This window comes from Camellia sinensis, chromosome 7, assembly GCF_055761805.1.
Source record: "Camellia sinensis isolate YWXY chromosome 7, ASM5576180v1, whole genome shotgun sequence".
Classification (NCBI taxonomy): Eukaryota; Viridiplantae; Streptophyta; class Magnoliopsida; order Ericales; family Theaceae; genus Camellia; species Camellia sinensis.
The window spans coordinates 72,497,044-72,506,959 of NC_138967.1; positions in this window are offsets into that span (position 1 = coordinate 72,497,044).

Below are 9,916 nucleotides of genomic sequence, written 5' to 3' on the forward strand. Positions count from 1 at the left end.
ACTAGAAATGTTTGTAATAATTTAGCATTTGTTTTACAAATTGAACCAAAATCATTTTTAGAAGCTGAAATGGAAGAATTAAATCAATTTTAATGAAATGAAGTTTGGTTTTTGACCCCTCGGCCTAAAGATGATCCAATTATTGGTACAAAATGGATTTGTCTAAATAAAATAGATGAATTCGGAGTTATTACTAGAAATAAAACTAGATTGGTAGCCCAATGTTATAATCAAGAAGAGGGCATTGATTTTGATGAAACTTTTGCACCGATTGCTAGACTTGAAGCTAGTAGAATATTATTTGGTTTTGCATGTTTTAAAGATTTTAAATTATATCAAATGGAAGTTAAAAGTGCTTTCTTAAATGGGTACATTTCGGAGGAAGTTTATGTTGAACAACCTCCGGTTTTGAAAATCATAAACCCAAATCATATTTTCAAATTTTCAAAAGCTTTATATGGCTTAAAATGCTAGAGCGTGGTATGAAAGATTAAGTAATTTTCTACTTGACAAAGGTTTTTCTAGAAGAAAAATTGATACGACACTTATTATAAAAATCAAAAAAGAGGATATATTAATTGTTCAAATTTATGTTGATAATATTATTTTCAGTGCTACTAATGAAATTTTGTGCAAAGAGTTTGCTAAGAATATGTAGGGTGAATTCAAAATGAGTATGATGGGGGAGTTAAATTATTTCCTCGGACTGCAAATTAAACAAACCAAGGATGTGATCCATTTAAATCAAACAAAATATATCAAGGATCTACTCAAAAGATTTAAAATGGAATCATCAAAGCCTGCAGCAACTCCAATGAGCATATTAATAAAAATCAACAAAGATGAGAAAGGTAAACCGGCAAATGAAAAGAAATATCGAGGTATGACCAGTTCATTACTCTATTTTACTGCAAGTAGACATGACATAATGTTTAGTGTTTGTATGTGTGCACGTTTTCAATTCGCATCTAAAGAGTCACACATCACCGCAGTCAAAGGTATTTTCAGATATCTTGTTGTCACTCCAAATTTGGTTTATGGTATCCTAAGGAAATCACTTTTGAACTTTTTGGTTACCCAGATGACGACTTTGCATGATGTAGATTTGACTGAAAAAGCACTAGTAGCACTTGTCATTTTTTTGGACATTCTCTCACTTCTTGGTTTTGCAAAAAGAAAACTCAGTGGCTTTGTCAATTGATGAAGCAAAATATATTGTCGATGTTGGTTGTTGTGCACAATTGCTCTGAATGAAGCAACAACTTCAAGATTTTGGACTTACACTATGATCATATTCCTATAAAATATAACAACACAAGTGCCATTATCCTTTCAAAAAATCCTATTCAGCACTCACGCACTAAACACATTGAAATAAGGCATCATTTTCTAAGAAATCATGTAATCAAAGGTGACATTGAACTCGAATTTGTGCCTACTTATCGTTTCATGTAATCAAAGGTGACATTGAACTCGAATTTGTGCCTACTTATCGTTAATTAGCTAACATATTTACCAAGCCTCTTAATGAAGAACAATTTTGTTATATTAGAACTGAACTGGGTATGATGAATACTCCTATATGATGTTGATATTTAAAAATAAAATAATAAATTTTTTTTGTTTTTTTTTTACTCTGTATCTCTCACTCTTGCTCGCTCTCACTCTATATTTTTGTTTTTCTCTCTCTCTCGCCTGCTCTTCCTCACCACCATCATCTACCAACTCCATCACCACCATCATCCATTCAAATCCGTCACCAATCTATCAAAATCCATCACAAATCTACAAAATCCATCCCTGATCTTCTTCATTATTTTCGATCATCACCATCATCTCTACACCATCACCGCCGATCTACACCATCATCACAGATCATCACCATCACCATTGATCTTCATCATCGAATCCTGCATCCACCAACATCGTTTCCCTATCAAAATGTTAAAATTATTTTTGTAATTTGTAATACTTCTTTTGTGGTTGCATGTGCTACAAACTCTTTGTTATTGTATTACTATTGCTTTTACCTGGTATGAAGCATTTGGTTTCGTTTATATTCTCTTTTTATGTCAGTGCACTTGGTGTAGTTGTATATGGTTGTATTTTAATGGCCCTTGGTATTATTAATTGGTAATTTATTGTGTTATTTTTGTGTATTAACTCAGGGGGAGTTTCTATATTCAACAGATATTGTGTTAATGCTTACATCATTATTGTTAAATATTTCTTGTTGCATTTATTTTAAAAGATCAATAATTTTCTTTATTCGTATTAACCATATATTTTGATGATGTCAAAGAGGGAGAAAAAATTTGATTTATATATAAATTATTTGACAAAGAATTTGTTAATAATGAGGAAGAAAATATAATGAAAATAAATGCCTGTATTATGATTGTTGAAATTTTCAAAGTGCATTTATTCATGTGAAATTTTGTGTCAAATTCATGCATGTATTGTCATCATAAAAAATGGGGAGATTGTTAATCATGTGATTTAATTTTGATGATATCTAAAATATGATGAGATAAATTAAGATTTTTACATATATATATATATATATATTGCATATTATTTAACACAAAATATTATCTATTTAAAATATATGTTATAAATATTATATAAATGGAAATATTTTGGAAATTTTACAATTCACAATTTTGAAAAATCTAGCTAATCACTATTTATCTGTTGACAAATTTAATATTATTAAGTTGTCTTCTTTTCACAAATTTGATTTTGGTGAGCTGTTATCTTTTGACAAAATTTGATATACCCACATGGGGTGGTAGGTTATTTTTGTTAGAGTGTATTAAAAATTTCTACAATATATATAAAAATTATAAAAAGGGTATATATTTTCAGATCAATTATAAATATTATTTAAAGAAATTTTACCATGTATACAAATATTTTAATAAAAAAGTTACTATGTAGTCAAATATTTTAATAGAAAAGTTATTATGTAGTCACTGTGCATTTTTGTTATTTACAGGAGAAGTTTGAAAATTTTGGTGTTACTATTTATCGAAAGCTATGTTTGTCAAATTTTCAAACAGCTGTCTTCAATTTTTTCAAGCACGCGCATGATTGCCCGCATTATCTAACAAAGAAAAGAATAAGTCATGCCCCACTCCTATGCCCATGTGATTCATGCATTAGCAAGGAGCATCCCTCCCTCCTAACCGGTATATTTTTGTATATAAATAGAAGCGTTTTGTAAGGAGAAATATCAAGAACTTAAAGAGAAAAAATCTGTGTGTTCTGAAATTTTGATTGTATTTTTTCACTATGCTCTTTCACTTTCAAATCTAAGTCTCATTTTTGTTCTTACACTTTCATATCTACTCTTTGTGAGGGCTAAAATACCTCTTTTCCTTATTGATTATTTTATGAGAGAAATTTTGTAAGGATGCAGCATTTATTATTGAGTGAGGCTCAACAGATAAGCGTAAAACTTGTGTAAAATCCACAAGCTTAGTAAAACTTTTGTGGTGTATTGATTCATTTTGATAGCGAAGAAATTCTTAGGGAGGTTCAATGAGGAGTGGACGTAGGCCCAGCGTGCCAAACCACTATAAATCTCAGTGTTTGATTTTCTTTTCCTATCTCTCTTACTTTTATATTGATAATTATTATTCTCTTTTTTATATGTTAAAATTTAAATATTGCGTTTATTATTTTTAATATTGTAAAATTATTTTTAATAACTGAATTCACCCTCCCTCTTGGGTTGCCTACATGGAATAACAAGAATTTATCAAGATAATGACTTGTCTTAAAACATCACTGCATATGTGACGCCCCAAAATAAATGATAATAAACCATTTTCTCAATAATGAATAAATGACAAACATTCTAATTATAATGTTCTTCCATTTCATATGATTCAGATATACAAAAGATAACACATGCAATTATACATTCATAAGTCCTAACCCTGAATCTATAGCATGTGTCACAACAAGAAATATGAAATAAAAGTTAAACAGATAATAAATGCCCTAAAGGCTTACAACTTCCCAAGACAATGCTTAGTTACAATAAAAATAGATTCAACATCCAATATAGTTAAAAGCCCTTGGCTTGTACAAAACAAATACACCAGAGAATCCAAAAAAAAAAGTCTTCATCTCCAAGTTCCTCCCAAGCTATGATCTTGGTGGAGGCATATCATCAACACCTGAAAATGGTTTCTCATATAGGGTGAGCCAAAGTTTAGTAGAAATAATCCAACACATTTTATGAATCTTAACAAAGATATAAGGTGATATGCATATGCAATGCTCATCCTAACCAAAACATTTTATATCACTTTCCCAAAACCATGCAACGCTAGGTTTGTCACAATTTTGAAACCATTTCCTTTACAATAGAAAACAGGGCAGTGAATCACAATCTTCGAGAATGTCAAAACAACTACAATCTTTCACGAAAATTTCATCCCTAGGAAACCGTAGACCGGCACCTATGTAAACGTAGGCTATACAAGCACTACTATTGTGATTTCAAGGAAATTTCATTTGTGGGATCGGCACCCATGTAAACACACGGTTTTTAGGACTTTCACCAAGGACACACAGGCCAACTTATTTTAATGAAATAATACTTACTTCCCAAATTCACCCATTTTTCTTAAAACAATGGACGTTTTCAATGTAGTACATATGCAACAATGCTCAATGCAAAAGGATGAGAAATTTGTTTTAATTCAACTAGTCCTCATGCAATTTCTACAACAATCATAGATATCCTCCACCGATAGCCCAAAATAGATAACTTAAACAGATAAATAGATTTCCAATAAAGATATACATTCTAAAATCTCAAGTGGGAGTGATGATACACATCCAACTCTACCATCCTCATCAATATCAATCCAATTCCACCAAAACCATATCATTTTCCATTTCCTCTTTACAAATCAATGTTTGAGAATTTAGGACAAAATTTCTCATTTCTTTATAAATCAATTTAAGTGACAAAAATCCATCATTTCATCACAACTCAACAATAAATATATTTTCACAATCAATTCCAATAATCCATTTGAAAACCCTTTTATTTATTTATTTTTATAACCCAAACCCTAGATTTATCCAAAAATTCCCAAATCACAATGTTGTTTTAGAGAGGGAAATAATTCAGTTAAAAATCATAAGATAGTTCGGAGAAATCTTTACCTCGAGTTTAGAAGAGGAAAAGGAAATCTGGAGCAAACTCAATGTTGATGAAACCACAAACCTCTTAGATCAAAAGAAGGCTTTTGACACGATCTACAATCTATTTCAAATGACCAAGATGAGAAGGTACCTCTAGGTGAGTAGATCTAAGGATCTAAGTGAGAGAAGTTGAGTTTTGAGAGAAAAAGAGAGAAGTCATGAGCTAAGAGGGAAAAGAGAACGAAATAATGAGAGGAAAATGTTTTGGAGCTTATTTATAGTGGTTAGGTACTATTAGAATAATAGCCCCAAGGTCAACAAAAGGAATAAGTCAAACTCCCAAAAGTAGTAGAGCCCAAAACCGTCTTAAAAATCTGGAAAAATACCCACAGGGGTCAACCCTCAGGATAGTGGTGTCGACTGTCAAGAAGAAAATGCTGAGACACTAATGTTTGAAGCAAACAAGGGTCGACCCTAGGAACCTATGGTGTCAACCCTATATTTTAGTAGACAACCCAAAACAAAACAGCAGACAAGGGTCGACCCTAGAAAGACTGGTGTTGACCCCAAAAACCAGTAGCAACACCAAGAGCATAGCAACAAACAAGGATCGACCCTAAGAAGACTGGTGTCAACCACAGAAGTTGACCAAAACAAGAAAATGAATGCAGTGCCGATGCCACCAAGGCTGGTGTCGACCCCTGAAGCCAAAACTAAACACAAAAGAAAGAAGAATAACCACTACTGATATGGTTTACTAGATTTTAAAGCAATAAATAGGTCGGGTCCAAACCAGAATCGTTTTAATCTCCCCGTCTTAAGGAATTTTGTTCCCGAAATTTTAAATCCACAACAACACCAATTACAACAATGATAATAAATTGAACTCACAACTATGACCCATCCACCGGTCACTCACTCTCATCACTATGATAAACACGTGCTCATTACTGAATATACAATTCACATTTTCCAAAACATATACAATGTTTATATTAAATAAGCAAGACAAGATTTTCAATACAAGTTCAGACATCAACAAATAGGTCTGGATATTTCTCATGGACTTCCCCCTCACGTTCCTGAGTCACTTCTTCAACTTCGTGGTGTCTCTACAACACCTTTACCAATGGAATTGTCTTGCCTCGTAAGACTTGATCTCGAGTATCTAAAACTCTTACCGATCTCTCCTCATACGAGGCATCCTCATCTACCTCTAACTCGGTCCAATCCAACAAGTGTGATGGATCTGGCTCATACTTCTGGAGTATACAAATGTGAAGTACATCATGAGCCCTAGGAAGCTGTAGTAGCAAGGCCAAACGATAAGCTACCTCTCCAATACGTTCTAAAATCTCAAAAGGCCCAATAAATCTAGAAGACAACTTTCTGCTCTTCCCAAACCTCATGAAACCCCGTCTCAATGATATTTTCACGAATACATAATCTACTACCTCAAAAGATAACGGTCTCCTCCTATAGTCGGCATAGCTCTTCTGGCTACTCTAAGCCATAACCAACCTCTTACTAATAAGCACAACATTCTCCGTCATTTCCCGGACTAACTCAAGACCTAACATATGTGCATCACCCATCTCGGCCCAACACACTGGAGATCTACACGGTCGACCATATAAGGCCTCAAACGGTACCATACCAATACTCGCTTGAAAGCTATTATTATAGGCAAACTCCACCAAAGGTAAGTGCCTCTCCTACAACCCCTTAAAATCAAGGGCATAACCCTAAAGCATATCCTCTATGACTTAAATGGTACGCTCTAACTGCCCGTCAGTTTGAAGATGATACGCAGTACTAAAAGTCAACTTAGTGCTCAAGGCATTCTGTAGGCTTTGCCACAACCAGGCCATAAAACGAGGATCTCTATCCGAAACGATAGTCACAGGGACCCCATGAAGTCGAACTGTGTCCCTAACGTAAAGGTCGGCAAGATAATCTACTGAGTCACTCATGTGCATAGGTACAAAGTGTACGAACTTAGTTAACCGGTTGATTATCACCCACACGGCATCATTGCCCTGTTGAGTCCTCGAAAGACCCACAACAAAATCCAGTGTGACATGCTCTCACTTTCATTCAACTATAGGCAAGGGTTGCAACAAACCTGTTGGTCTTTGATGTTCGGCCTTCACTTGTTGACAAATAAGGCACCTCGATACAAACACAGCTATGTCCTTCTTTATTTTCCTCCACCAAAACTAGCGGCTAAGATCACGATACATCTTTGTGTCTCCCAGATGCACCACAAGGCGTAAGTGGTAAACTCGCATAGTACTTCCTCTCGATAAGACTTCGACACGAAAAGACGGCCAAGGTATCTAACACCTTCTCTACCTTCCCACTAGATATCTTATTCCGAAGGGTTTCTACCTCATTATCACCCGGTTGTGCTTCCATAACTTGACTCACAATTGTAGGTTGTGCAGCTGCAATAAACAAAGCAGCCAACTCAACAGACTAGCCAAGATACAAGTCAAACTCACCAATGTCACCTAACATCTCTCATTCCCGGATGGCAATACTAACTATACTGCTAAAGGATTTCCTACTCAAGGCATCGACCACTACATTGGCCTTCTCTGGATGATAGTACAATTCAAAATCATAGTCCTCTATAAACTCCATCCATCTTCTCTATCTCAAATTTAGATCTTTCTATGAAAACAAATACTTCAAACTCTTATGATCGAAAAATACTCAAATCTCTCACCATACAAGTAATGTCTCCAAATCTTTAAGGCAAAGATCACCGACGCTAGCTCTAGGTCATGAGTAGGATAGTTTCTCTCGTATGTTTTCAACTAACGTGAGCCATAAACTACTACCTTCCTCTCTTGCATCAAAACACAATCAAAACCTTCCCATGACGCATAGTAGTACACAGAATAGCCTAAAACCCTCTCTGAAATAATTAACACTGGAGCAGTGATGAGTCCAACCTTAAGCTTTTGGAACGATTTCTCATAAGTCTCATTCCACACAAACTTGATTCCCTTCCTCGTCAGTCTAGTCAAAGGTGAGGCTAACCTAGAGAAATCCTTCATAAACCGATGGTAATACCTGGCCAACCCCAAGAAACTATGAATCTCAAAGACATTCTTAGGTTGTTGCCATTCTTGCACTGCTTCTATCTTAGAAAAGTCTACAATTACTCGTTCCCTGAATACCACATGGCCTAAGAACCTCACTTCTTTCAACCAGAATTCACACTTCCCAAACTTAGCATACAATTTGTGGGCTTTAAGCAACTTAAGTACAACTCGCAAGTGTTCATTGTGCTCCTCCTCAGAGGGTGAGTAAAACAAAATGTCATTAACGAAGACTACCACAAAATGGTCTAGGAACTCATGAAAGATTCGATTCATCAAATCCATAAACAGGGCCGGTGTGGTTGTTAACCCAAAAGGCATCACTAGAAACTCATAATGGCCATACCGCGTACGGAATGCCATTTTTTGAATATCCTCCTCATTCACTCTTAATTGGTGATAACTCGATCTGAAGTCTATCTTAGAAAAGAAATAAGATCCCTTCAACTGGTCAAACAAATCATCTATACAAGGCAATGGGTACTTGTCCTTAACAGTTACCCCATTCAACTTCCGGTAATCAATATAAAGTCATAACGTTTCTTCTTAGCAAAGAGAGTCGGTGTTTCCAAGGCGATGTACTAGGGTGGATAAAACACTTATCTAACAATTCTTGGAGTTGAATCTTTAACTCACTCAGCTCGGTAGGTGCAAATCTACGGTGTCATAGAAATCGGTGCTGTGTCAAGCACTAAATCAATGGAGAACTCAATCTCACGGTGAGGTGGCAAACTAGTGAGATCCTTAAGAAAGACGTCCGGGTATTCACAAGCTACCCTCAACAACTAAACTCGGACCACATCACCCTCAACACCCAAGAATGTAGCAAGAAAGAGACTAAGTTCACCCCGACCACGCGGATCACACGCTGGAAATAAAGCTATATCAACTCACTCTCCTAAGAAATAAAAACAGTCACCACTCGAGGTACATATAGTAAGCCTCCGACTATAACAGTCTATAACAACCCGATAAGATGACAACCAATCATACCCAATATAACATCAAAGCTCAACATATCAATTAACACAAATGCAAAAGGAAGTCGGCGACTAGTAACCTCTATCTCACAACCCTGACACCCCTAGTCCAATACAACATCTCCACCAACCAGTGACTCTACCCAGAGTGGAGATGCTAATCGAGCCACTTCTAACCCTAATGCTGATGCAAATGCAGATGATATAAAAGAATGGGATGCACCCGTACCAATCAACAAACTGGCAATAGAATTACACAACAAGAAGTTACCTCTCATTACCGAAGGCGCTGGCACTAAATCTGGCATGATAACAGCATACACACACCATAAAGGTCTTGCTCTACCTACTCATCCCTCAAATCATAAGTCTGATGCACAGATTAAGCCAAAGAGGCCCCCTGATTGGCACTCGAGGCCTGTACTGACTAGAAAGGCTGATGGCTCTGTGTTTGCCTCGAACCAAACGCATTAGGTGTGCCACCCAACTGAGGGAAAAAACCTCCCCATATGCCCTAACTAGCCACACTGATAATAGGTAGGCGGCTGCCCTCTCTCCTAACTCTGGCTCGAAGGACCAGTCGAAGATGGTGTAGACTGTTGCTCTCCTCCTCGCTGCTAGCAAGATAGCGACTTGTGACCCAATTGGCCACAATTAAAA